Genomic DNA, 27,419 nt, shown 5'->3' on the forward strand with positions numbered 1-27,419 from the left:
AAATGTGACTATCTGAAATGGAATTGCTAAAACTTCCATGCCAGGAACCTTGCTTCTTGCAAGAAAAGGAAATTATCAACTAAACCCTGATTGCAGGTGCCCAATTCCAAAACTCCCTGAATGCCGCCTGCCAGAGAGAGCCTGGATTCAGCCCCATTTGGACTCTTTAATTGGCAGAAAATGGTTCTCTCTCCTCCTTCTCCCTGCCCTGTGGGTCATAGATTTTTTTCTGCTCTCTCATTGCTTTTGAAAACCCTATAATATTCCTTTTAGTCTTCCTGTGATTGACATTTTGTTTTTGTCACAAAGATAGTGTACTGGCATTTCCTGTTTTTACATTGATCCTCTGAAAAGGTGAAGTGTGAAGGACCACGCCAGAGAAGGGAGCATAATTAGTATCTGTGATGCTGTCCAAGTTCTTGAGAAACTATTAGAACTAGATTATCTTGGTGTTTGCCAGTTGAGGTCGAGCCAACATCTGTAGTTGTCTTTCTTTTCCAGAGGGCATGACAGGAAAAGAGAAAGAGAAGAGTTCAAGGGATTAAAAACAGAGTTTTCATTAGGGTAACATTTGGGGTCAGGTAAACATCTCTTTCGAGTTTCATTGAAAATTCCAGGAGGCCAAGGGCAAAATCTCCAGAAGACTTGCTTCAATGGGTATAGTTCAGTGGAAAGTTCACCTTTAAAAAAAATTTAGGAAACCTTAGTATGATACTGCTTAGGGAGCACTTAGAAAAACAGAAAAGGAAAAGAGACACCAAAAAACGAAATTTCTTCTCCTCATTTAGGAAGTGTGGAAGGCCTGGGAAAGATTTTCCCTAGTGCCTCGGGAATACTTCTTTGTTGCACATCAGCTACTTTCTTTCCAGGAGCTGTAGAGTCAGTTCTTAAATTTGTGAACTGGAGTCGTGAACGCAGACACCTGCGGTGCACGCAGACTCATCTGAGGGGAGAGCAACACGACCATCCTTAGTAATCCAGGCACGTTGCCCCTGTCTGTTTTCTAGCCTGTAGCCTGGTTCTTGGTTGTTCACTTTTGCGTTGTTCCGATGACCAGTTTCAGGGTTCAGATGACATCTCTAACAAGAGTTAAGCTCTTAACTTTAGAAAAAAAAGTTGAGAGAAACAGTCCCCTTTGACTCGGAAGGAAATTAAACCACAAGTCCGGCTACCAGTGGAGATTGTGGAATTTCTGTCCTGGAGATCTTCAAAAGTAGAACATTAAAACTAGGTCACTTAAGTAAGTCTGCTTGGAGACTAACCAAGATGGCCTCTTGCGGTGCTCCAAGTTCATAAAACTACTCGTGTTAATATTTGTCTGTCCTTAGAGCATAAGGAAAAAGAGTACTTTGTTATGTTATCTTTTGACTTCTTAAAAATGGGCTGCATTCCCTATGCCTAGACCTGGCTGTGTCTCTCATTTGCGTTGGATACTAATGTTGCTTGTGGAAACTGAGGAGGGACGGAGAGGGAGGAAGTAAAAGGGATTGTCGTTTTTTTAAAAGGTGACATTTGATCTTTTCAGGGGATGGCACTGACAGGAGACTTGGCTTAGACAGAGCTGACTTGACTGAGCATATTAACAAACTCCCCACAGAACGGTACTTGGCATGAAGGCACTTCCTGTAAGAACCACTGCCTTAGTACTAAATGATCAAGTTTGCTCGCTTTAAATGCTCTATAAAATGCAAAGAGGTTGTTTGGTTCAATGTTGTTGCAAGCTATAAACTTTGAAAAGTTAAGATTGTCTAAAGCAAGATTGTTAAATTGTCTGTCTCCAGTATGAGTCTAGAATGACAAAAATTAAAAAGTCAAAGAAAAGGTTCTTTGTGGAATGCCAAACCACACTGAACATAGTTCTTGGTGACTTGTTAAGTTCCCAGTGTCCCCAGGGCCATCTGCTGCTTCTGCAAATTGCATCCAGTGACAGACCAGTTTCCCTCCCTCCTGCTGACCTTAAAGAGATGCAGTTCAGGAGCTTGTGAGCACCTGTGAGAAGGCCTTGTGTTTTTAGGATGGGAGAAATTGGAAGCTATTAAACGTACTCACCAGACAGGAAAGCAAAAGGTAAAATTGGGAGCTTTGTTCTTTTTATTGCACAAGTAATTTATAAAGACTCTTCTTTCTTCTATTCTTTTTTTTTTAGTAAAGGTTTATCTTAGGAATTTAAATTAGGAAGTTAATGTCCTCTGTGACTTTATTTCTTGAAACTGTCCAGTCAATGTAATATGGATTTAAGACTTTCCCGGGGACCTAGAGATAAAAATATATTATCTTCCCTCTGTTTTTCTTCTCTTTGTCTTTGTTTGTTTGTTTTATTTTCCTGGGCAGGCAAAAATGAAGGAGAGAAGTCTAAGTTATAACATTTGGTTTTGGTGCTGTTTTCTTTCCTTGTTCTATTTTTAAAAGGACACATTCATTGAAGTGAGACCCTGTGTTTTTAGTTCTTTCTCCCTATAACTTTCCTTTATTTGAAGTTAGTTCTGCCATGTGGTGGTTTTCAAGATGTTTGTTTGTTTACAGTGAAACCCTTTCTTTCCAATGAAATCTTGTGTTTAACCCTAATATATGAAACAGACCAACTGCAGCCCTCGGCCTCCTCCTGCCCTGTGGGTCCTGAGGCTCATCTGAGCACCTGGGGGCCTGAGGAACCTGGTTTGTAATCCCCTGGCATGAACACAGGATTAGGAGGGAGTGCCTGATGTGCTGTCCTCGGCTCTGCCACCAAGGCTTTTTCTGTCATTTCACTTCTCTGGACTCGAGTTCTCTCTTTGTTGAAATGATGGCTCTGCGCCAGATCATCTCTGCGGTCCTTCCTGCCCTGACACTCAGCAGTCCTGAGTTACACACAGACAGCATTGAGCACTGAAGTGTTTGGTGACTGAGGAATACGCACAGTGAGAGCAGAAGGCCTGGCCAAAGGGAGCAGCATCCTGTTCCAGCGTGAATGGTCTTCAGCTCATGCAGATGAAAGCTCGCGAACCAAAACTGATGCATCAGCAGAATCGTCTCTGAGGAAAATGTTTTCCAGAGATTCCAGTGAGGCATCCGTAACTCTCTAATATAGAAGAATCTTGTGGAAAAGGGCATTTAAACCAGTTGTGGGTTGTTGTTTACCATTGATTGTAGTCGAATTTGCTGGTAAGTGGTTAGCTATTAATAAAGAAACCAATTTTGCCTCACTAGCGAGCATTGTGTCGTGTCACTTCATGCATGTATGATAGATTGGAAATGCATCCGAGCCATAGTTCAAGAATTTGCAGCCAGTTAACACGTTTGGTTCGTGGATGAGGATGGTGAGGCCAAGGTCAGGGTTCAGTCCTCTGGAGCCAGTTAGCTGGGCGGGGCTCTGTGGCCAGACTGTACTTTTAACCCCGACCAACTAACTGCCTGCCACATGTGTGCCATGGGCCCCCGGGAGGGTTCGAGAGCTGGGAGGATACCCTGACCTCAGCTTTCCTCCTGGGACCTAGCAGGACCTCTGTCCTGGTAGTGGAGGCTTGGCATTCATCTTGGTGGATGGAGGGTACCCTGCCTGCATCTTTAACAGCTAGTTAAATCCGAAATAGTCCCTGTGAGCCAGAGTCTCAGTGCCTACTGTTCGTGGGTCTCTCCAGTCTGAAGACAGAAGTTCCTACACTAAGTTCCAAGAGAGATTATTGAAATAGTGCTCCGTGGTTCTCTACGTGAGTGAATGGACCCTCGTCCTCTTTGGGAATTGGAGAAGGGCTGGTGTTAGAAGAGAAATCACTTCTGTTTTAACTGCTTAAAGTCCATTGGTCTCTTCGTTTAAACACCATTTTGTAGTTAAAATTTGAAACTTGATTTTCATCTGTAAAAGAACAGCATATAGGAATCTTATGAAAGTTGTCTGGAAGAAAATAACATGATTCCACTGCACACAGTTCCCCTAGAGAATGGTTCAGTATGAATAGATTTTTACTATTAATTAAACATGGAACATTTTCTCTTGTTTCTTAGCATAAACACAGCAATGTATGAGGCCTCAGTAGGATTTCATCTTTGCCTGGAGAAGCAATTAAATTTAGTTATAATGTGTTTTCTATGAAAAATAGGAAAGACAAGTAGCTTAAAGTATCTCAAACACGTGTTGATGAGAAAAGTATTCATTTTTATTATAAAAAATTCAAACAGTATAGAATTAGAAAACTCATACACCTCTTAATCTCTGCACCAACCAACCCCTCCATAATCACCATCAAGATACTCTCGAGCTAATTGTGAAAATGGGTATAAAAATTAGAATTTTAAGACTTGTTGATTTTTTTCCCCGAAATTAATTTGCTCCAAGTCAGTGGCTTCCAACGTGTTTGTTTTAACAGTGCGTGCTTTCTTCACACGATTTTAAGTGGACTTCTAATACAGAAAGAAAAAAAACGTAGGGAAAAGCAGAGACACTGTAGTGGTAGCTGGAAAGAACTCGCTCCCTTTCTCCTCTGCCCCAACCAGCGAGCCCCAGGACCCCTCCACTGAGGACCGGTCCACTGAGGACCCCCTGCAGCAGCTCGTACAGCGGCGCCTGACCGTGTCGCTGCCGTGGTTGAGCGGTGTTGGTGCTGGGCCCTCCCCTCCCTGACTAACTCTTTCCAGTGGGGCACCCAGAGCGACATTTGTTTCCCCATCGTTGACTTCAGACGGTTGTTTTTAGTTAAGCTACAGTTAGTCACAGACTTAAAAGCAAACCACCTAAGCCAACCAGTGATTCTTTTTCTGTCTTGAAATTGGACCTTTGCATTTAACTCGTCCTTTGAGTTTAGCTCAAATGCCACATTTGTCACTACTTTTTAGTCCGTGCCAGGACATTTTTGTCCTTGTGGATTTCGGTTTAAATCTGTAACTGCATGCTTGAGCCGTGGGAGACTCCTGTTCACCAACCTTGCAGGACTGAGTTTCTTCCTTTTATCCCATTCAGGGTAGTTGTGTTCCTGCCCGTGTTCTTTCCCCCACTGGATAATAAAAGTAATACAGCGTTATTTCACACTGTAGATAATGCTGGCGTATCTCTTAATCTTTGATCAGACTGGGATAACTCGGAGTCCTGCAAAAGCAAAGCACAGCCTCGTGTAAACGTACAGGACTTAAATCCGTGCTGTGCCCCAAGGCGGTGAGGATAAGATGGCACTAGCAGTGGTCTTTCTCAGTCTTAGAAGGTCAGCATTTGTGGAGCACCTGTCTAGGGTGAGTTGGCCGAGCCTTGGCGAGATCTCGAGATCAGGCCTTTCACCTGCACTCACCCCTTCAGCACACGCGTCCCTGCGAGGTAGATGCTATTGGTTTTTTTTCTGTACCATAGCCAGCTCTTCCCTTACTCATGTCACGTGCTTTTCTGGAGTAATCTCACCCTTGCCTGTGGCTTCACTCACCTCCTATATATAGCTGACAATTTCCCAAACAATATCACCTGCTTGAAACAACGTTCCTCAGTTGCTGGCCGGCTGCCTGCTGGAATCTCCCCACCTGATCACCCAGCCGGGGACTTCAGACTTCAGAAGCCTCAGTGAGCACATTTTCCTCCTATCCTCACCTGATCTCCTTTTTTCTCTGGGTTTCCTGTTGTTGTCAAGACATAATCATCTGCCTACACATGTATTTATCAGCTGGTATTTACTGAGAACTCAGTCTGTCTCTGGTGCTATCCCAGATATTAGGGGTCTATACAGAAGAGACTAAAATATGTTAATATTTTACCTGAGTAGAGCTTATTCTGGTGGACAAACAACTAACTTTAAAAAAAAAAATCTGTATCTATACCGTACATCTAGATATGTCTACATCTGTTTGTCCATCTGCCTATCTCTGTGGATGGCCGTCACGCAGTGGTGAAAGCTACGGAGAAAAATCAAGCAGGATAAGGATGGCAGACAGTGCTGGCGACCAAGAGGAGGTGTTGGTGCTCTTATAGCCAGGGCGGTCAGGGAAGGAGATGATATTTGAAGAGAGACTTGAATGCAGTGAGGGGACAAGCCATATGAATATCTGATTTCCGGAGCCTGCTTGACCCTCTGTTAGTCCTTCCTAGTCAAGAACTGAGTCACGGCCATTTTGTAATGTTGCCCAAGCTACTGTTTATAAATGTTAGTCAGCGATGGATGATGGACTTGGAACAGGGAGTCAGACAAGCAAATACTTATTACCCAGTGTACTGGGTGTGACAGAGCTGTGCCCGGAAGCCTGCATGAGCTCAGAGGAGGGAGGGATGGGAAGAGGGCAAAGGCAAGAGTGAGTTTCGAGAACGCTTCACAGAAGACACTTGAGTTGGGTCTTGAGCAGAGTGTCACATGGTGTTAGGGAGGAGATGGAGGCAAACAGTTACAGGCAGATGCCCTGGGGCCTCAACCCTGAGGTTTCAGGACATGGCATCAGATTTGGGGTCAAAGGCCACAAAGGGAGGGGAGCACAGTACATGACAACAAATCCTAGGACAAGTGAGCTGGGGACAGATATGTTCTTAGAGAACAAATTCCATTCATCTGACTTTGAATGCTGCCTTTGGGAAAAGAAAGATGGGAGAAAGAACTCAGATTTCCCCTTTTGCCCTTCCTGGGTAGCTCCCTGGGAGTGTTCCTTCCCTGCATCCCCCTTGTCCTACAACCTCTTTTTCTCACTATAAAGACAATTGCAGCAAGGATCCGGTTCTGAGGGCTCTTCCAGATGCCTCTGCTATCTTGACTAGATCAGTCAATCATATGTTTTGAAAAAGACATCCGTGTGTCGTGCCACTGAGAAGGGACCTGGTTGTGACTCCTGAAAGCTTAAGGGAGGGAAGGCGGGTCTTGGCCTTGCTTCTGACCCAGGGTGAGGCTGGGGGTGTCTTGAGGAAGGGGCAGGAAGGCCATGCTATGGCTCTCCTAAATGAAGGAGTGTGGGCTGTGCATGTCGTCCTTGGTCTGGTTGCTCATTAGGAATGGGATGAATTTGCAGTGGGGACTCTCCAGGAAAGCTCTGGAATCTTCCGCTCGCAGCTTTGGCATTATTTTGGTTTTAGTGTATTTGCCTTCATTTTCTCTAATTTGTCAGGGCTGTGCTTTCCTCTTTCTTCTGGGGTAGTGGTTGTATAAGTAGGCCTCACGACAGGACTCCACTGCCGAGGCATTTTAGGATTTATTTTTATTGATAAATTATACTATATGTTACTGAGCAAGACTTAGTGCTGTCATAAGCCTTATAAAAATATTTTATTAAAGCTTAATGTACCCCTTGTTTTCTTATGTTTCACAGACTTTTTAAAAATTTCTTGAAGTGTTTTTCCCTGAAAGCACTAAAAGCTTACTCATACTATTCTCATGCAGTTAGTATTTGAAGCGATTTTATTTCTCCAGAATTGATTCAGAATGTGTCGTCACTCACACTTAGGTGACACGGGCCTTCTGGTCTCTCCGTGGTGTAATCAAAGATCTCGTTCTTTGGCTCTGCTTCACCAAAGTCCTGTTACCTGCTCACTAATGCCAGACTTTTAGAAAAGCTTAAAGCCTTTGACACCTTAGACTGAACCTTAGGATACAAAGCCGCCTGGAAGAGCCGGCAGTGAGCGCTGCGTGCTGTGGTGCCGGCGAGGGCTGCTGGCCCTTCCCACGGAGGTCGTGACAGGAGGCCCTGAGGCGGAGGCTGGCCGAGCAGCGCCCTGAGAGGATCCTTTCCTTGGCAGTAGCAAAAAATGCCGTGTTTGTTTTGCTCTCCCTGGTGCCTGGCAGGGAATAGGTGCCCAAAAGATATTTTTTGACTGGGAGCGGATAGAATAATGGACAGATAAATGCCTTTATGCGTATGTAATGAAAAAGGTAAATATTTTAGATAGGGGAGCCAGGCCTTCAAAAGCAAACTCCCCACTTCACCAGGAGAGCTGGCCTTGCATAGACGCAGAGACTCCCTTTCTCTGGTTGCTTTCCTTCATTTTCAAGAAACTGCAAATCCTTTAAAGGAAGGGCATTTCCAAAATGGTGTGTTGGCCTGTCTTGGTGGTATAGTCGCCCTGCCCCTTCAAGGAGCTTCACCTGTGTGCAGGTGACACTACACAGGGGTCTTTGGGAAGCATCCCACAGGTCAAACAGGCTCATTCCTGGCCTTCGAGGGGTTTACCATTAATGGCCAGCAGGCGAGCAGGGTCTCTACTTGCTCCGTATATGGTTTGGCCTGCATGGGTCCATGTATACCCTGCCTGAAAATCTTTTTAATGAGTAGACTTTCTCTATTTCTAGTTCCATCTTGGCATCTGTCTTTCAGAAACATTTGTCTGTTACTACTTAAAGTTTATGCCCAGATTTGGAATGCAGACTGCTAAGCAAAGTCAAACAGAGAAGGGGCTTGTCAGCACTTACCATCCAAGTTCCTGGTGCAGCCGGCTGCCTGCTCCTCGGCCCGCTGCCCGGCTGTGCCGCCCTCCCCGTCCGCCCGTGGTGGCCTGTGTCTTCAGTCTTCAGTGACGTCTTCTTGAACAAGTGGTTGGGGTGTTTGATGAGGTTTACACGTTGCCAATGCTCGGCAATATTCACAGCAGTTTCTGTCTTGCAAAATGATCACATACCTATGTTCAAGGCTTTAAAAAGAAAGAAAATTAAGAGTGGCTGTCATCTGGAGGCGGTTGCTCAGAATTACCTAAGATGCTCTTTAATTGTACATACCCGCCCCTGTCACCCTCCTCCACCACCCATATTCTAAGGATGTTCCAGGACAGAAGCACTTCTTGAAGGTTGGTCCAGACTCTGGCGTTTTGAAAACACACCCATCTGAGGAGTTCCCCTGTGTGGAGAGCGGAACCACCACCCCGGGCTCCCTCCATGCCCCCAAGTCATCATTGACCTCTCCTGTGCTTTCTCCTCATTCTGGAATTCCTGCTGTTATCTTCGCTTGATGATTTTCTCCCTCCTGTTAACCCAGTATTTCTCTCTTCCCCATATGCTGCCTCCTCAGTTTATCTGTAGAAAATGTTCCTAATGCAATCATCCTTTTGTTTGCTCAGTAAACATTTAAGAAATGTCTACTTTGTGCACTGTGCCAAGTGTAGGAGATACAGAGGAGGAGTAAGCTAGAGGTAGTTTTGTTCTCAAGGAGCTTCTGGTCCAGTAGATTTATGGGGAAAGGCTAACAATTATGTGGATGAACATGGTCCTGGCTATGTGTGTATAATAATAGCAGTGTTTTGATGCTCAATCCTGATGTGTTAAAATGCAGTATAATTGAGTCTGACTTGTTGGTGGCACATTGGTGGGCTATTCTGTTGTTCCTAGATTTAAAAACTTACCCTTTAACAGCTGCATGTTAATGTGACTTTTAAATCAGTCATTTCTCCTTCCTTAAGAGTAAAAGGAAGTGTTTGTGATGAACGACATTTGGCTTATAGTCTGTGAGGTCTCTGGAAATTTGAACTTCAGTCATTCTCTGCGTGGCTGAGTGGCAGGGTGGGCATTGTAGAAGTTCAGGTTCCCAGCATTTCACGTGAGTTAACACAGTCCAACCTTTGGCAACCTGCCAGTCTCTCTGCTTGGTAGACAGGTTCATGAAATTCGACACTTTCCTGTCTTTCCTTGAAAATCTTGCAAGAAAATCAGCAGTCCTTCAATGGCTGACCCATTTCTGTTAAATTCCTGTTGTCAGACCCAAGTGTGAGATTATCCTGGACCTACTGTCAGAATAGAGTCAATGTATTTCTTTGACTTTTTAAAAAAAAAAACTACCAGCCTAGTCTTTGAGTAACAATTTATGCTTTGAGTGCAGAAGTGGGACACGGCTCTTTGTGTTTATTATGCTGCCACCAACTCCCCTTATAATGTGAGCCAACTTCCCCAAGCATTTATTGTATCAATAGAGCACAGTAAAGCAGGATTTAGACAGTTATTCCTTTAGTTGACACGTGTAAGCAGAGCCTTGAAGAGTGTGTCTACCAAATATATAGAGTACTTCCGAGTGAGGTAGAAGGGATGGTTTGTGAGAGCAGGGCTCTTACCATGTTTTGCTTTTAGCTGATCTCCTTTGGTATTCACTTCCATGCTTCAAGTCTTTGGTGCCCACCCTTGCCCTGTCCTTGATGAATGAGTGTGATAGCTGAAAAGCATCATGTCTTGGTTGTTGAGTATTGCCCAGCTAGAAATACCCTGGACTTGGGAGTCAGAAGTCCCAGCTTGGAGCCCAGATTCTAGGATTTACTATTTGTGTGACTCAGCTTAAGTTGTTCCAGTTCCTGGTCTGTAAAATCGGAATAATAAATGATGTCTGCCTCCACCCCCTACTCTAGCTACCTTCTACACAGAGTGTGGATCAAATGAGAAAATGGATTGGAAAGTACTGTGTAACTTGTGCAGTGCTTTGCCGTGGGAACTGCCATGCTCACCAAGGATGGGCATAGTGGACTATCACAGCAGGGCACATGGAAAGACTGTCTCTGTTAGAGGACAGTTATTGAGACTGTCCCCTTCTATGATCATGAGCAGCTGCCTCTTAACCCACCCCAGAGGCAACCTAGACCACTGTGGAGTGACTCTGTTTATTATGACATTCTTTCTTTAGTTAAGCTGAAATTGATCCTTATGATTTCCAAGATAATTTACACCTCTTGGTTCTGGTTTTACAGAGTAACATGAAGCAATTCAAATCAGTACATTTTAAGTCATAGAAATTTATAGCCGAGAAAGGAGTCTTACAACTCAGCTTCCTGTTTTTGGCAATTCAATTCAATACATAAGAGCTGGTGCCCGTCACGTGGGTGCTGTGCTCAGGCACTAAAGGCAGCTATTGTTTCTCCTCCGGATCTCCTCCGGAAGTGGAACAGGAGGGCATGCGACCGAAATGGAGATGAATGAGAAGTAAAAACTTTTTAACTCCTTAATGTGCAAATATATGGTGGTTTTAATTTATTTAGAATACTTGCTAGAATTAGTAGTGCCTGCATTTATTGGGTTATAAATAATTCAAATGGCCAAGCAGACTACTAATCTACAAAAGACGGAAGAATGATAAATATTAAAGACAAATATTTCTGATTTTTATAAGCTCCCATGTGTTTAACCACCAGTAAGTGAAAAACATAATTGCACACAGAGAAATAGAAAAATGGTAAAACCACAGACTGTGGGAGGACCCTGAAATGTCTTCCCAGAGATTAAAGGCAGAACGTATCTCTTCATTGAGTTATATATCTATGAACAGAATTTAAAACAAAGCAAGCAAATAAAAAGGCAGCACGGGTCTTGGTGTCAGATGCCCTGGGTTCTCTTCTCGTCCCTGTTGCCAACAAGCAATGTGACTTTACTCCTTAGAATTTGTTTCCCTCAAATTTAAAATGAGGCTAAAATTTTTTCCCTGCCTGTGTTGTGTAGTTGTTAGGATTAAATGTGATACTGAATATTGGTTCAGATCTTCACTTCTTGCAAGCCATGTAACTTTCAGAAAGTTCTCGAAACTCTATGCCTGCTTCTTCACCTTTAAAATAGGATAATCCTAGCACCTACTTCAGGGTTTTTTGAGAAGTCAATGAGTTAATTCTCAAGTTCGTGGAACAGTGCCTGACAGTTAATGCCTAATACACTGACTAATTTTTGTGAACTTTCAAGGGCTGTATGACTTAGTATATTTTTAATCTGTGGTATTTGTTGGAAATAGCATTTTTTTTAAAAATGAAAATAACTGTAACACCCTATCTACTGACCAAACCCAATAACAGAATTGGGGCGTCTTTTATCTTTCTGATCACTTTGGTGGTTTCACAAGATGCGACCTCGTGAGAAAAGCTTAATCATGATACCGAAAACTTATGCCCTTTTTCTTCAGAGCTTAGGCCGAATTTATTTATTCTAGGAAGTACTTTTTACTGGCAGTGTGAGTTTGGAAAGCTTCAGTGGGGACTCAGGATGTGGCCCTGGCTTGTCTATTATCATTAGGCTCTTGAGATCTGTCCTAACTGTCCAGAGTTTTGCTTTGTTGTATGTAACAAAAAAGATCTTAAAAATGTTATCTTTGATTTTGAACTGTACTAATTCCAGTATTTTGGGAAGCTCAGTTTTCTTGTTTATAAAAGAAAAGTACGAATCCCTGCCTTACACAATTGTTGCAGGACAGCCCATCTCAAAGTTTAGCTTTTAGAGGTAATGAGATGTTGATGAAGAACTCCGTGTATAACAGACCCATTCATAATAATCGTAGCGGCTTACTTCGCAGAAGCGGTTTCCAGAAAAAATACTGATCATGACTTCCCATGACTTTCCCTAAAGGGGTAAAATAAAATAGCGGGAAATGCTTGGAATTTAACTAGTAATTAACTTATAAAGAACCGTTTTTTAAAAATCATAACTCCCCTAAGCTATTATAACAAAGGACTTTGAGTTCAGAATTCTTTTATGTGTTCATTTTTCATAAAGTGAAGCCCAATGACTCTTGTCGGACATCTTCAAGTTTGTTACTGAACTGAAATGATTTTTTTAGATAGAGGAGCCTTTGAGCCCCATACTGGCTTTTCAACCTCCAGTCTCGTTTGGATTAACATTGATGCTGCTGCTGTTAAACTGGTTATCTGGATATAAGTGTGGATATTCGTGGCCTAATACTACAGACTTTTGTTACCAAAGTTTAATGATGTGTGTATTGGAAAGTTTGATTATAGAAGATGGGCATATGGCCTTTTCCTGTTTATCAATAGAATTGAGGCTGTTAAATGTTTTCTATTTGATCCATCTTACCTGCAGTTAAAAATATTTTTTTACTTCTAATTTTTTTTTAATATATCTTGAACTCTAAACCCTTTATTTCTAAATTTCCACTTATGTGCTATTTTACGTTATAGTCTTAAATAGTACGATTAGGCTAATCATTTTGAAAAGAAGAAATTGTTTTTAAACATGCAAAATCACAAGTTCATTTTATCTGCTAGTTAAATTCTTTTCCAGAGGTTTGGCATTAGGGAATGTCAGGTTTCTATTTGAGAAGGTGATGAGTAGACTATGCAGAGTAGAAGGGGCTTTCAAGGGGCCACCTGACAGGGTGCAAAGAGTGTGATTTGGGAACCCTGGATCTGGAGGATACTGGGGAAGCTTCTCTGCTTCTTTCAGCATCAGTTTCCCCGTCTGTTAATGGACATACTCCCTGTCTGGAAAGGTTATAATCTGATGCCACATGGTCCGAGGTGAACAGTAGATTTCCGACAAATGGTAACTTTGATATTTTGTACTAGAAATTTGTTCCATTTATGTTTAATATTTCAAAGCAATGCTGAACAGATACCTTGGGATTCTCTGCTTTGTAAACCTATTAATAGGCTTCTAATTTTCTCCAGTTACCTGAAGACTTTGAGAGCACCCAAAGGAATACTTGATTTTGGAATAAATGAAGTAATCATTAAATAAATTCTTACCTCTCAATTCCTCTGATTAATGACCGTTTTTCCATGTCTCCAGTCTTTGACATTGTTGCAAATTTAGCTTTTAAAAAAATTAACAGAGTAACTGAAAAGGATATAAAGTGCTGCTAGGATAGTTTCCTCATTCACAATTTCATATTTCATTCTTTAATTTGCTTCTGGATTATTTGAACCTTTTATGGTTGTTCATAAAGTGCCCTCAAGGACACAGTTGTATTTTCAAGTTGGTCCCTTTGCGAGGGGAAAGTAAAGGATACAATAAAGGTATGTCTTCATGGCTGTGCCTTCCCCACTGCCCTCTGACTTTTTCTGGTTCCTCAGTGGTTTGGACCCTGTGTTAGGGCATCAGTGGTCCTGGGAAGCGGTGCCCACGTTCTAATGCAAGTTGAACTTTGTGGAACCTGGGGACTGATATTTGAAACATCACATATTTCAATGAGACAGAAAATGGCATGATAAGTCTTCTTTGTGTTTAAAAAAAATCTAACATTTTGTTCAATTCGTCTCTCTAGGTGGCATTTTTCTGAAGTTGTTCATTGGGACTTCCCAGCATTCCTGCAGATATAAAAGGTTAGTAAATGAAATCAGGTACCCTTATTGTCACTGATTCTTTGGGAACACTTCCAAGAGGGTGGCAGCTTACTTCTTGAAGGAGGTGCAGTGTTTCAAACTTTTGGACCCTGAATCGTAAACACTAGTTTGCTTGGTTTTTTTGCCTAGAAACACCACTCCGATGAGCACACATGAATGTCGGAAAGGACCATGTACAGTTTCATAAGTGGTATTAAATTTAATGCTGTAATTGCTATGCTTCCATTCTGACGTGATTTGTTTTGTCACTGTTTATGAACAAGTTTCAGAGCTCTTTATAACAGGCATGGCTGACTTTAAGTTGTCTTTCGTTTTGAGCTTCTCTGTGGACCATTTCACCATTTGTTACATTTCTCTCTGAAGAGGGAAGTAGAGATGACCAGTTCAAATTACCCAATTTTAGTACTTGATGACAACTCAGGTAGAAGAATTGCCTAAATAAAAATGGAAAATAGTTGAGTAATAGGTTATTTATGATCAACTCTTAAGATTTTAATTTATAAACGTCACTTTATTAGTAGAAAATATTAGTAACAATAATAGGGATTGAGTAATCTCCTACAGTATGCATTCAACAAAATCAAGACAGTGGAAGTTCAGTAACTGCCCCCAGAGACTTGGATCCAGCTCTGCTTCTCGCAAGGGAGAGGCCTGTTCAGCCTGGGCCTAGAGGGGCCTTGCTATGAACTTGAGGACACAGCTCAGGCCAAGAGAGCAAGTCCGTGGTGTGGATTTGGGACCGACCGACATCCTATCCAAGAGGGTCTGCCATGTGCAGGGGATTCGCAGAGCATTTTGACAGACACCGTCTCATTTGTGGAAAGGTGATCTTTTTAGCTTAGAGATTCTGGGGAAGGAAGAATTGCCCTTATGTCATGAATTGAACTATTGATTCCTCAAATGTTATTAAATTGTTCTAACAACTACTGCTGCCCGGGTTAGATTAGGAAGCTTGATTGTTGTGTTTTTTTATGGGAACTGTAAACGCTTGTGAGTTAAGAAATTATTCGAGCAAGCTTCCTTCTCATGGGAAAGCCAGGGCTCACCTGAGACAGGTGGGTGTCCTGAAAAGGCTGGTCATTCACTGGCACCTTATCAAACTGATAACTTTAGATATCTGTTCCATATTTATTTAGTAGGAATGGAGAAACTGATTTTCTATTAGTAAAAAATATATACCTTTTCCTGTATGTTGAAAATAATGGATTTATTACATGCGATTTCCTGAACCAGGTGTTCGTAAACTTCTTTAAAATTTGAGTAATAATAACACTCTGCCATGTGTTGTTCAGATCCAGAATTTCAGCTGCCTGCCAGCCAGGTGACATTGAGGCTGGTAGTGAGGCCTGTCTTACTCATCCCGCTCTATGAGGGAAAGTGTTCTCACCAGAGACAGCCTGTGCTGGCGAGGCGTGTGCGTAGTTCCACTCAGAGGCACTGTCTGCTTGAATGGAAACAGGTCTGACTGCCATTTTGCCCATTATGTAAGGAGTTGCATGTAACCACCGAGTTACGTGGCTCCATATTTCTGATGTATTCCAATGATGATTTAGTCCCCCGTTGTGGGTTGTCACCTTGGATTGCTGCCAGGCTGGCCTGTTTAATCCAGCTCTGGCGAAAAGCCAATTCTGTTCTCCCAGTGCCTTCTGGAACTACGTCGTGTTCACCCTTGAAGTCCCCCTCTCTGAAGATTTAACCAGATAATACCAGCCTTCTTCTTTTTATTATTATTATTGGGAATTAATTCCATATAAATACAGTAAAACTTTACCAAGTCAGACAGACACAGGAACGGCCGTTCTGAATTAACAGTGTCTGAATTACGGAGGAATCTCATCCTGCTTTCTATTATATATACCATCACCCACATTATTATCAGCTTGGTGGAAGGTTTCTCTAGAGCAGAGAGGGTCATTGTGGTTTGGGGAGAGCCTTGTTGTCAGGAGGCCCTCTGTCCACCTCTGCTGGACACAGACTTGGGCTGGAATTCCATCTGTGGTGCAAGTTGGCTGTGGGGCCTAAGGCATGTTTCTTTACCTGATGGAACCCCCATTTCCTTACGTGTGGATACCCCTTCTGCCCAGAATGGTTTGGCAGATTGAATGAGGCAAAGATGGCAGTGTGTGTGGTTCATAGCAGGTAACAAGTGCCCCCTGCCTGGCTCCCTGACACCAGCTATTTTGGCAAGAGCACTGCACGTGGAGTGGAGGAACTGCCCTGCCAGGCACCTCCTGTGCCTCACTGGTAAAGCAGCCAGGTAATGCCTGCTCTGTTCTGCCCTGCCTACTCCATGAGCATCATGAGAAGCCTTTGAAGAGTGTGAATTTAGGGTGTGTGGTTAGTAGTGGGGGGTTTCTAGTGGGCAGGCTTTTTTTTTTTTTAATCTAGTCAGACTTTCTGGGCTTGAATCCCAGCTCTACACCTTCTAATTAGGTGTATGACCTTGAGCAAATTATTAACACCCTCTGGCTCTCACCTGTCTCACAGGATTGCTGTGAGATGAAGTGATGTGCTGTGTGTGGAGTAGGGCACGTGGACCTAGCGCCTAGTGAATCTCAATAAAGATGCTGATAAATTTGCCAGGACACAAGAAGGGAGGCACAGAATCTGACTTGAAAAAATATCTACAGTTTTACAATCTCTCAGGTTTGAACTTGGGCTTATTGAACTGCTTTTTTATATCATGATATGGTAGTTTAGACCAGGGATGATCATCTTTGTCCTGAATAAACTGAGAGCGATCATATCCTGCAATGGGCCTTGCTCATCGGAAGAGCAAAGCATTGGGAGTCAGTCTTTCTGGGTTTCCTTCACGAGCAAAGAGGAGGAAAGGCTAGTAAGGCAGAATTCTTACTAGAATTGAGATATGAGCAAAGCAAAAGTTCTAGACTTGCAGAGTCCAATATGGTGGCCACTCCCCACCTATGGCCGTTGAGCACTTGAAATACGGCTAGTGCAACTGAGGCCCTGAATTTTTAATTTTACTTAATTTTAGTTCATTTAAAATTTAAAGCTGATAGTTAATTCCGTTACTAGAAAACTTTTAAGTATGTTTGGGACAACTTGGGCATGCAGATTGACTTTTTCAGTGGTGAATTTTGTAATGTTTAACTCAGATCAACTATTTCTGATGGAAATTTAGTGCCTGAATTGAGATGTGCCAAATGCACAGCAGATTTGAAGTGCTGGTATTAGAAAAAAAGGATGTAAAATATTTTTAATACTTTTTACATTGATTATATGTTGAGATGATAATATTTGGATATTTGAGTTAAATGTAATATTAAAATTAAGTTCTTTTTTAGAAGAAGATGGGCACAGATGTTAGCTCAGGGCTAATCTTTCTCAAGAAAAAATTATTTCTTTTTGCTTTTTTAATGTTGTTACTAAAATTTTTAAATAACGTACATAGCTCATGTAATCTTTCCATTGGACAGTGTTGCTCTAGAAGATCCTTGACAGAATTGAATAATTTCTAATTTATTAAGTAAAATATAATTTTTGTCAGTAGGTTGTGAAAATTATGGAAGTGTTTTTTTTTTTTTCTTCTTTTAAGGTTTTTGTTTCACATTCTACCAATTAAGTTTAGAGGAATTTTTTAAAATACTCAAAATTGGAAAGAAAAGGAAAAGGCATGTAGCAGATGTGTTGCCTGAACCTCATGCACCCCAGCCTGAGGCTCCATTTCGGTGTCTTTGCTCTGGTCCTTCCTCTCAGCTTCCTTATGAAATGAACCGAGGGAGGCACTCCCAGCTGTCCCCCAGGATGTGAACCCAAAAACGAGTCTTCTGCAAAAGATGCTGCTTCCATGATGGTTGTTGACTCTGACATTTGATGCAGGTACCGCGTTTCCAGGTCCCATTTAGCCATGCCCCAGGAGATCAGTTTAGGAAATGCCATCCAGGAGAAATGACTTTTAATCACCCAGAGTGAATTAGCACTCTCTTCTTACTGTGGTACCAGAAATATGGAGGTAAATTCCTAAGGGAATGATTGCTGGCTGGATGTTGAGTTGTCACCAGAGTATTATGAAACAAGAGAAGATAATCCAATTAAGAGTATTAGTATTTTGCCTGACATTCATGTCCTGGGTGACACTGCAGTGTATTCTAAGAGGTGGGGGAAGTATGTTTGATTTGCAATCAGACTGGTCTGGGTTTGAGTCTTGGCTTTGTCTCCACTGATGCTAGTGAGGTTTCCTCACCTCTCTGATCCTGTTCCTGTGTAGCTGGTGCCTACAAACATCGGCCAATTTCCTTGTCAAAATTCTTCCCTTGTAAGGACTCGATCTGTGACACTCGCACCCCTTTGATGACAAACATGGCAAATACATCACCAGCCTCATATTTTCCAGACTGAGTTAAGTGAACGAGCAAGTTTACTTTCCAATATTGTAAGCTCTAGCCAGGAATTAAGCAGGATTGCTATTTCTATATTAAAAAGAAAGCTTTATCAAATTTCATGAAGAATCTTTAGCTAAAGAAAGCTTTTCCTTGTAGGGAATTTAGCTGTTATGACATTGAGATTTTTAAATTCCAGTATTAGAGTCTAGAATTCATTTCCACCAGCAGCTTGGAAGCAGTTAATAGGAGAGGGGAAGCCCTTAATAAGAGCGGGTATAATAGCGTCTCCCTTTACTGAGGGTAGGTTGGACTAAATGTGTGCTCTCTGGATGGGAAAATGATAAAATAAAATATAAATAGATAGTGGTTTTCAAGATTTAATGAAAACAAATCAAAGTAATTAAATGCATTAGAGACAACGCGAATGCAATTGTTTTTCTGCTTTTGTTACTTGCATGTTGACAGCTTGTCTTTTTTCTCATGTAAGTTCTGGCTAGACCTGTGCCTGTCTGACAGAAGAGTCCTGAGGATTCTTGCCAGCCAGGGCACTCTTCTTTCTGTGAAGAGCTGCTTCTGTCGGTAGACTGTAAACTTCCTTAGGGCAGCTCTGAGTCTTTCATTATAGCCTCTGAGCCCAGTACAGAGTCTGATGAGTAGTGGGCGCTCGGTGGCTTCATTTGGATGAGTGAAGGATAAATGATGGTTAGACTGTGGAGCTGGTTCTGTGTCAGTCTCTGAAGAGAGGTCTACCTGAGGGACATGATAGGCTGCCCAGCACAGTGCCTGACACATGTTATGCGCTCAGTCAATGTTGGGCAGATGGAGGCATGAATCTCCATAAACTGGAAGTATACTTTGCAATTTATAAGGGACTTTTGGGAGTATGACCCATTTATAATTTGGGAAGCCACAAAGGTTCTTTTAAGCAGAGAAGTGAAGTTAAATTTTAAGAAGGCACCACGGGTGGCAGATTGACCAGAGGCCAAGAGACCAGGTAGGAAGGTGTCAGTGGCAAGAAGCGACGAGGGCTGAGGGGGGAGACTTGGGAGGGTGGGGTGGGCCGGGCTGCAGCATACTGATGAAGCACGGTGCCAGGGGACAGGTGCCTGTGGCCATTGCTTTGGACAAGAGCTGGGGCAGCTCTGTGGCAGAGGAAGGGGGGGCTTGCCATAGGTAACATTAAAGTACAAGGAATAGAAGTTAAGAGAATTCTCATGTGGTGGTCTTGTTTCTTTTGAGAAATAGGAAAAGTCATCTGCTGCGGGGAGAGGTGGCGGAGCAGGGAGTTTAAAAAGAAGGAATGCGTGCTTCCCTATGTGGAAAGGAACTCTTCTCGGTGCTGATGTGGCCAGAGCATCCATCTTCCTCTGAATTCTGGTTCTCTGTCTGATGGATTATTGCACAGGGAATTCTGGTTCTCCACAAAGATGTTCTGGATCTCACATCAATAAATGCATAGTTTTGTTGTGATCAAATGGGGAAGTCTATGAAAAAGGCTGTACGCAAATCTTCCAGCAGGTAGGTTTGGTTCCAACTGGTACTCCTCTTGTCATTCCATCTATACAAAGAAATGCCAGGATCCTTACATAGAAAGCTTTTTTACTTTAATGATCACTTATTGTTTTTTTTTGAGAAAGATTAGCCCTGAGCTAACTTCTGTTGCCAATCCTCCTCTTTTTGTTGAGGAAGATTAGCCCTGAGCTAACATCGGTGCCGGTCTTCCTCTACATTATATGTGGGACGCCTACCACAGCATGGCTTGACCAGTGGTCCATAGGTCCGTACCCAGGATCCAAACTGGCGAACGCTGGGCTGCTGAGGTGGAACGTGCGAACTTAACTGCTGCGTCACCGGGCTGGCCCCCTTAATGATCTGCTTTTTAAATTGCTCCTTAAAAGGGAGGGCATGAACTGACCTCAGCTGAATGAATATACACCGGGAGAGTGTAGAGGTATCTCCCTCGTCGTCACTGTAAAATGTATGAAGCTTGTTAATACAGGTAGGTAGTAGCCGTATGCATTTTTATTTGGCATTCTTTTTTATTATTTCCCACGTCGAACTGCAGCAATGCCTGCTTACCACTAAAGAAGGCAGCAGTGTAGTTCTGAAGTTCAGCGATCCTGCCCCATAAACACCCAGTCTTGCGCTTTGAAACTTCGTCATGGCTGCCTAACAGAAACTGACTTCTTCTGAATTAAATATTGATTTAAACTACTTCCCTTTTGGATTAATTCAATAACCAAAGTTTTTGTGATCTTTTCCCTCTCTGTGCTCTCACGCTGGGGAAACAATTCATCATACAGGGTTCTGTCCTGTCCTTCCAGACACCCCTGGCACCAGCCTCCCCTGAGCCATGGGCCAGCCCATGGTTATAGGGCTGGGGTGCCAGGCAACCTCTAAAGATGGAATTGGCCCCAATCTCTGTACCTTATGTTACCAGCCCAGAACAGCCTGTGAAAAACTCTTGAAGCTAGTTGGCAAGCTCAGATGGACTCGGAAATGAACCTGATTTTGATCCAAATTGTTCTATATCCACGGCCAAGTTGTGTTAGGAAATGGACACTTCCTGTCATTAACTCCCAGCTTAGGTCATCCCTTTCATCTAATGAAGGCAAATACGACTGAAAATCCACTTTAGAAATCTAGCGTGACTAATCTGAAAGAGCTGGTTCCTCTCTTGTTGCCTCACCACCACATTTCGCTCTTCTTGCTTCATTCTCAAATTGCATCCCTCACTGGGTGAAGGTCAATCCATTTTTCTCCTAATATTCTTGGAGAAACTATGGATTGGAAAGACACAGTCAGCCTAGGGTGGTGATCATCTGCTTTCATGGACTCATCATTATTCATGGTCAGGGCGGCCAATTTATTGGCCATTCATACCCCACATCAGGTACATTTATGTCAATCCTTCTAGAACTGTCAGGCATTTTGGTACAAGGGTAGTTGCAGAGAAAGTCACTTGGGCAAACCCCCAGGAGTTATATTTTTCTTTAGCTGCTGTGATTTTCTGTTTTATGCTTGCGTATTTATATCATTTGCACCATCTCAAAGCAAAGATGTGTCTTTTTTGTTTTTTGGGGTTTTTTTTTAGGAACTTAAGGAACAAAGAAGTTTATTCTCATTCCCAAAGCAGTCTAGGGTGGATGGGTGGGCCCGTTTGCTCTGTGTAGTCATTCAGTGTTCCTTCTAAAAGATGGGGTTTTTTTGGTGAGGAAGATTGGCCCTGGGCTAGCGTCTGTTGCCAATCTTCCTATTTTTGCGTGAGGATCCCAACCCACGAACCCCTGGCCGCCAAAGTGGAGCGCATGAACTTAACCACTACACCACCAGACTGGCCCTGCAAAGATGGTTTTTCACCTCAGTTTTCCCTCTGCCCTTGAACACTGGTATACACCTGAAGACAAGCAATGGCCCTTATGTACTGACTATTATGGCTGGCGACAATTACCAGAAGATGTTTATGTGTGTTTTTCTCTCGATTATCAAAATCCATGTTCATACAGAACAGTATAAGCATGCAGGGAAAAAAGCCTGTCCCCTTAGGGGTCATCACTGCCAATCTAGTGACCAGGTTCCTAGGAGTGTCTCTTCTTGTACATTCTCTTCTTCACAAAGTTGAGTGCTTACTCTGTATACAACTTTATACTCAGTTACTTTTTTGTTTAATATTATATTATAAACATTTCCCCATATCATTAAAAGTTTCTTGTTAAAGCATTTCACTGGTTGAATATTCTATTTTATGGCAAATATTGAAATCATTTTAACCTTTCTTCTGTTTTTGACGTTTGAGTTGTTTTCTGATTTTTTTTAACCATTAAATATAAACTTTGGGGGCTGGCCCCATGGCCGAGAAGTTAAGTTGCTGTGCTCCACTTTGGCAGCCCAGGGTGTCACCAGTTTGCATCCTGGGCGCGGACATGGCACCGCTCATCAGGCCATGTTGAGGTGGCATCCCACATGCCACAACTAGAAGGATCCATAACTAAAAATATACAACTCTCTACTGGGGGATTTGGGGAGAAAAAAGCAAAAATAAAAAAAAGGATTGGCAAGTTGTTAGCTCAGGGACCAATCTTTAAAAAAATAAATAAATATAAACTTTGTATATCTTTTTACACATCTCTGTTCAGTTTTAAAAATATATCCAGGAAAGTTGGGCTGTTTGTTGGCAGTATAAGAGGGCGCCTATTCTGTCACACCCTGAGAACCGTTGCGTCCTTAAGTCTTTGCCAGTTTGGAAAGGGAGAATGGCATCTCATTTTAACTTTCACTGTTTTTATTACTAATGAAATTGAATGTTTTTCATAAACAGAATAGCCATCTGTGTTTTCTCTTTTTGTGATCGTGTCCTTCTTTTTGGGTGAAATTGTTATTTGTGACAATTGTGACAGTTTTGATTTTGTCCCATTTTCCTAGAAAGGTGTATTGGGATGCATAACTTTGCGCATACTGTCTTCTTGGTAATAGTTAATTCCATAAAACATTGTCCCTTATTTGAGAGGAAGTCAAGTGTGGAAGTGTCAAAGAGAACACACTTGGAAGTTCTAATGTTGACTTCTTGGTTGTGACTGTTGGCACCAGTAAAGTTAACTTTACCCAGTGGGCACCCCCATCCTACTTGCCCCTGACCTTGTGGGCACCCCTGTCATCACCCTGCATCCTGCCCGGGTACTTCCCCTCTGCTTGTCTAGGGCAGACATGGTAGGTCTGCTGTTGACAGAATAGTAATAATAAACTCAACATGTTGGCTCATAATAAAGTGTTCATTGACCCCCATGAAGTGATTCTTACCTACTTCCTTTCTCCTAGTGTTTCTTCTCAGATGCTTGGCTGACTTTTCATGCCTGTCCCTTACTCATTGTTTGCAGGTAGTCTTTTTTTTTTTTTTTTTTTTTGAGTTAATGATAGGTTACAATCTTGTGAAATTTCAGTTGTACATTAATGTTTGTCAGTCATGTTGTAGGTGCACCACTTCACCCTTTGTGCCCACCCCTCACCCCACCTTTCCCCTGGTATCCACTAAACTGTTCTTAGTCCATAATTTTAAATTCCTCATACGAGTGGAGTCATACACAGATTATCCTTCTCTCGCTGGCTTATTTCACTTAACATAATTCCCTCAAGGTCCATCCATGTTATTGCAAATGGAATGATTTTGTTCTGTTTTACAGCTGAGTAGTATTCCATTGTATATATGTACCACATCTTCTTTATCCATTCGTCTGTTGCTGGGCACTTAGGTTGCTTCCATGTCTTGGCTATTGTAAATAATGCTTGTTTGCAGGTAGTCTTTGACCTCCTCTTCTCTTCTTCATCTCCTTGCATTCTCCAAGTTATCTAGCTCACTCCATGCCCTCAGCTGCCACCCACAGGCCAGATGTCCCCAGACCAAACCTCTCCTCCAGGCTGCAGATCCACATAGCTACCTGTCAGTTGGGGGTCTTCCCCTGGTGTCCCACTGGCGCTTCTAATGCAATGTGCCCCCAAATGATCCTATTCCCCCTCCATGACTGGCCCTGTGGCCTGGCTTCTCTCTCCTAGTAAAGAGACTTCACTCCATCCATCAAGCCAGGTACCTGGTGAGCATCTGGAAACCCCCCTTTCCCTCATTGTCTGCATCCTATCAGTTCTGCCTCCTTCAGGCGCATCCCTGTTCCTCCTGCCTTAGTCCAGGCTTTACTCCCTGAATGAATGAATGTGTGCTTTCCCAGTTAGAGTCTTAAAAAATAAATAAATTAGGTTTCTCTAAAATAAATCAAGATTGATATTTTGCAGGACATGGCATTTTAATGGAATATTTAAGAATTCTTCTATGAAGTGAGTCCTTATCCATTAATTTGCCTTTTGTAGAAACTTGAATTCTTTACCTACTTGCTTGGTTTAGAGCAAAGAACACCTTGAATAATATCTAATGCATATTAGTCAAATGAGAGCCCCTGGACGTTGCTTTCTAGTTAAAGTGCTTTTGATTTGACGGCTTGACGTTTTTTCTTTGGGTCATAATTATTTCCATATTGCAGTATGTATTGTTTTTTGTAATATTGGAATTGTCCTTTATTAGCCAGTTTTTCAACTTCCCCTCCCAGGGAACTCAGGCAAGAAATGCAAATATTTTCATAAGAGTCTTTGAGGGAGTAAAATTAATATTTTTGAGAATGAAAATATAGTGAATTGTCTCCTAAGGATTGAAAGACTTTATTAAGATAGCAAAATATCCTTCCCCAAGGGTACGTTTTTTCAGGGCTTATTGGAAATATGATGGTGGGGAGAATAAAAGGAAATTTAATACCACGGAAGTTGGAAACAGCCACTGAAATCCAACCTGTTTTCAGAACACATATAACACTCTAATTCCCAGAGATTTAAGACAGCTCAGTTCGCTTCCTGAGGTTGTCAGGCTCATTATGATTATGACGTGGAAAGGTTCTTCACGAAAATGCCATGACAGTGTTTTATTTACTGTGAATATTTCCTACATCTGAATACGAGGTGTCCCCATGGGTCTGCCGTCCCTTATTGGTATCAAGTTGCTTTAGTGTTGGCACTTTTCTTATATTGGGTTCCCCAGAAACAGATCCTGTGACAAGGACTCAAGTACAAGTTGGTTATTTGAAAGGTAATCCTGGAAAGCATTGTTAAGGGAATAGGGGTATGAAATTGGGAGGAGAAGACAGCAAATAAAGGGATGTTCTTGAGCAGGTTGCTCCATCCCTGGTGAATTCTAGGCAACATCCTTCAGAATCATCCCATCTGAGGCGCCGGCAAGCTGGGACATGTCTCCTCCAGCTCACATGCTTCATTGACTGATGGCTGCCTTTGAGGCCAGCACTTAAGGTCTCCTCCTCAGCTGGGGCCGAAGGAGAACCTTCAGGTGGGGTCCCGAGTGCTCACTGTAAGCATGTGCGGGAACGGGGAGCTGAGGGGATACGGGGGGGCACAATCAACAGTGCCTGCTGAGTGTGCTGCTTTGGCATTTTCACCACTGATAGACAAGTTCACTTGAAAGAGACACTGCAGATGCTCAGAAACAAAGCACATACAGAGATTGTTGGTATCAGTGCCTGATACATGTTGGAGTGGATTTGAAAGATATTGAGAATTTGACACCACTTATCCTGAAATGGAGAAGGGAAGATGTAGGGAGAATCCCTGAGAGGTGCCTAGATGTTGTTCCTAAAATAACATATTGCGCCTCAGTAACAAACGCTAAGCCATTACAGTGACAAATGGAGGAACCAGATTGTCAGCTCCTTACAGGGTTGAGGTTTCCTCATTGCTAATCAGCCTACGGAATTATAACTAGGCCCACAAGGAAATTACGATATTTTTTCCATGCACTCACATCTGGAAGAAAACAAAAATCTGACGGAAATCTGTGGCCAGCCAAGTCTGAACAGAACCACCTTCATGACTTTGGGAAATTCCTGGGGAAGGAAAGAAGGTGGAATCCAGTGCCACTGGTGGACCTTGAAAAGAATCCTTCTCTGTTATGTTTTTTTATTCCTTTCTGTTGTACAACAGTCTTGATGACACATCTTAATATGGAAAATATATTCTAATATCCTGTTGATTCTTCTATTAGTGTATTTAAGGGATGAGGGGGGAAGAGATCTTGAAGCTGTCAGATACCTAACTATTTAGATCTATTGCGTGAGGCTGGAGCAGCAGTAGGAGAGTGTCCCTGTCCTTAAAGAACCCCAACCCAGCCATGAGGGGGCAAGCAGAGAAGTCACTGCCACTGTGATAAACTGGTTATACTGGGAACAGAGGAAGGAACAATTAATTCTGCCATTTGAGGAAGGCATCCCAGAGCTGAGACATTTGAGTTGGGTCTTAAAGATGACTAGGTTTCACTAAGGGATGAAGGAGGAGAATGACAGTCCATATGGAGACAAGTGTGGGCGAAGGCAAGGGCACCTGAATGTCAGAGCAAGGTCAAGAAGGTGTGAGTGGTTTGGTGTGACTGAAATACAAGGTGTAGTGAGGTTGTAAGGCAGGCAGGAGAAGTCAGTGTGGGGAAGTCCTGAGGGCCTTGCCCTGCCTTTACTGTCTCTCCTACGCTCATGTCAAAAGGTAGATACCATTTATGGCCGAACCATTTCTATTGTCTCATGTCCAAGTTCCTATCAAACATCCTGCCATTGTGGAAACAACTTAGGTGCAGGATGATGAATGGAGTTTGTATAACATGTGTGGGGTTCAGAGTTCCACAGATGCAGCCTTTTGGTAGTTAAACCAACTTTTTGTGCTAATGGCTGATTTTGTATGGCCTATGGATGCCTTGTTGAAGGAGAAACTGACATGCTGCATGCAGGTGGTCAATATTATATATAAAATATATTATTTATCGTCTATTTGTCATGTATTTTCTATCACTCCAACAAGCCCCAAATGTTCTACATTTCTGAAAATATCTGGCTATATTTAATAGTATGTAGAATTGGTTGTGCTTATTTTTTCCTAATTCTTTCCCTTCTCTGCACTAGTTATCTCACAGCATGAATGTGTTGGTTCTTTTGGCTGTGTTTGAGGGGCACACCCACTCTTAGAATCCTTCAGTATGTGGATTGAGAAAAGGAACAAAGTAGTAAGTTGGTTTTGGGTTTTCTCTCATTTTACATTAAGCAGTTCAATCCCTTTAGTATTCAACTTTGTCTTTTGTTTCTGTTGGAGTAGCTACCTTGGTAGAGGGAAAAAAATGCAATGTGGTGGTGTCCAGGTCCTGGGGCCATTTCTCAGCATGAATTAGGAGCAGAAGCTGAAAGTAGCTCCCAGACACATCTCAAGGAACCCCGAGGAAGGTTGGTCCAATTACTGTCTCACTGTATCTTGGGCTGACTGGTCTTCTTGCTGCTTAAGTTCAAAATTGCACAGAGTTCGTCCACGCCCAACAAGGCTCTCCGAATGGCTTTGCTGTAGAACTCCTCCAAGCAGGCACCTTGTTTATTTCTTAGACTGACCAGTACACTCACGATTCTTTCTCCCTTAGGAATTTCCACTTCCTCTTTTATTATTCATGGAGTGTTTTTTCCCATGGAATTCCCCATTCCTCTGTAGATTCACGTTTATTCCATCCTTTGAAACTGCGTTCAGGCTTCCAGGAGATGTTTCCCTGA

General features: G+C 42.5%; 1 protein-coding gene across 9 annotated transcripts in view; it reads left to right on the forward strand.

Annotated features, from left to right (window-relative positions):
- The window catches only part of LHFPL2 (LHFPL tetraspan subfamily member 2), a 157,981-nt gene that overhangs the window by 63,140 nt on the left and 67,422 nt on the right, over window positions 1–27,419 (forward strand). For 8 of the 9 annotated variants that reach the window (XM_070571554.1, XM_070571562.1, XM_070571560.1 and 5 more), the window contains one exon: window positions 13,876–13,933. The gene's annotated coding sequence lies outside the window, so the exon portion shown is untranslated. Of the gene's footprint in view, window positions 1–13,875; window positions 13,934–19,542; window positions 19,816–27,419 lie in introns of all 9 variants that reach the window. The other variant, XM_070571559.1, reaches the window with a different exon arrangement.

Source organism: Equus przewalskii, chromosome 13 (genome assembly GCF_037783145.1).
Source record: "Equus przewalskii isolate Varuska chromosome 13, EquPr2, whole genome shotgun sequence".
NCBI lineage: Eukaryota > Metazoa > Chordata > Mammalia > Perissodactyla > Equidae > Equus > Equus przewalskii.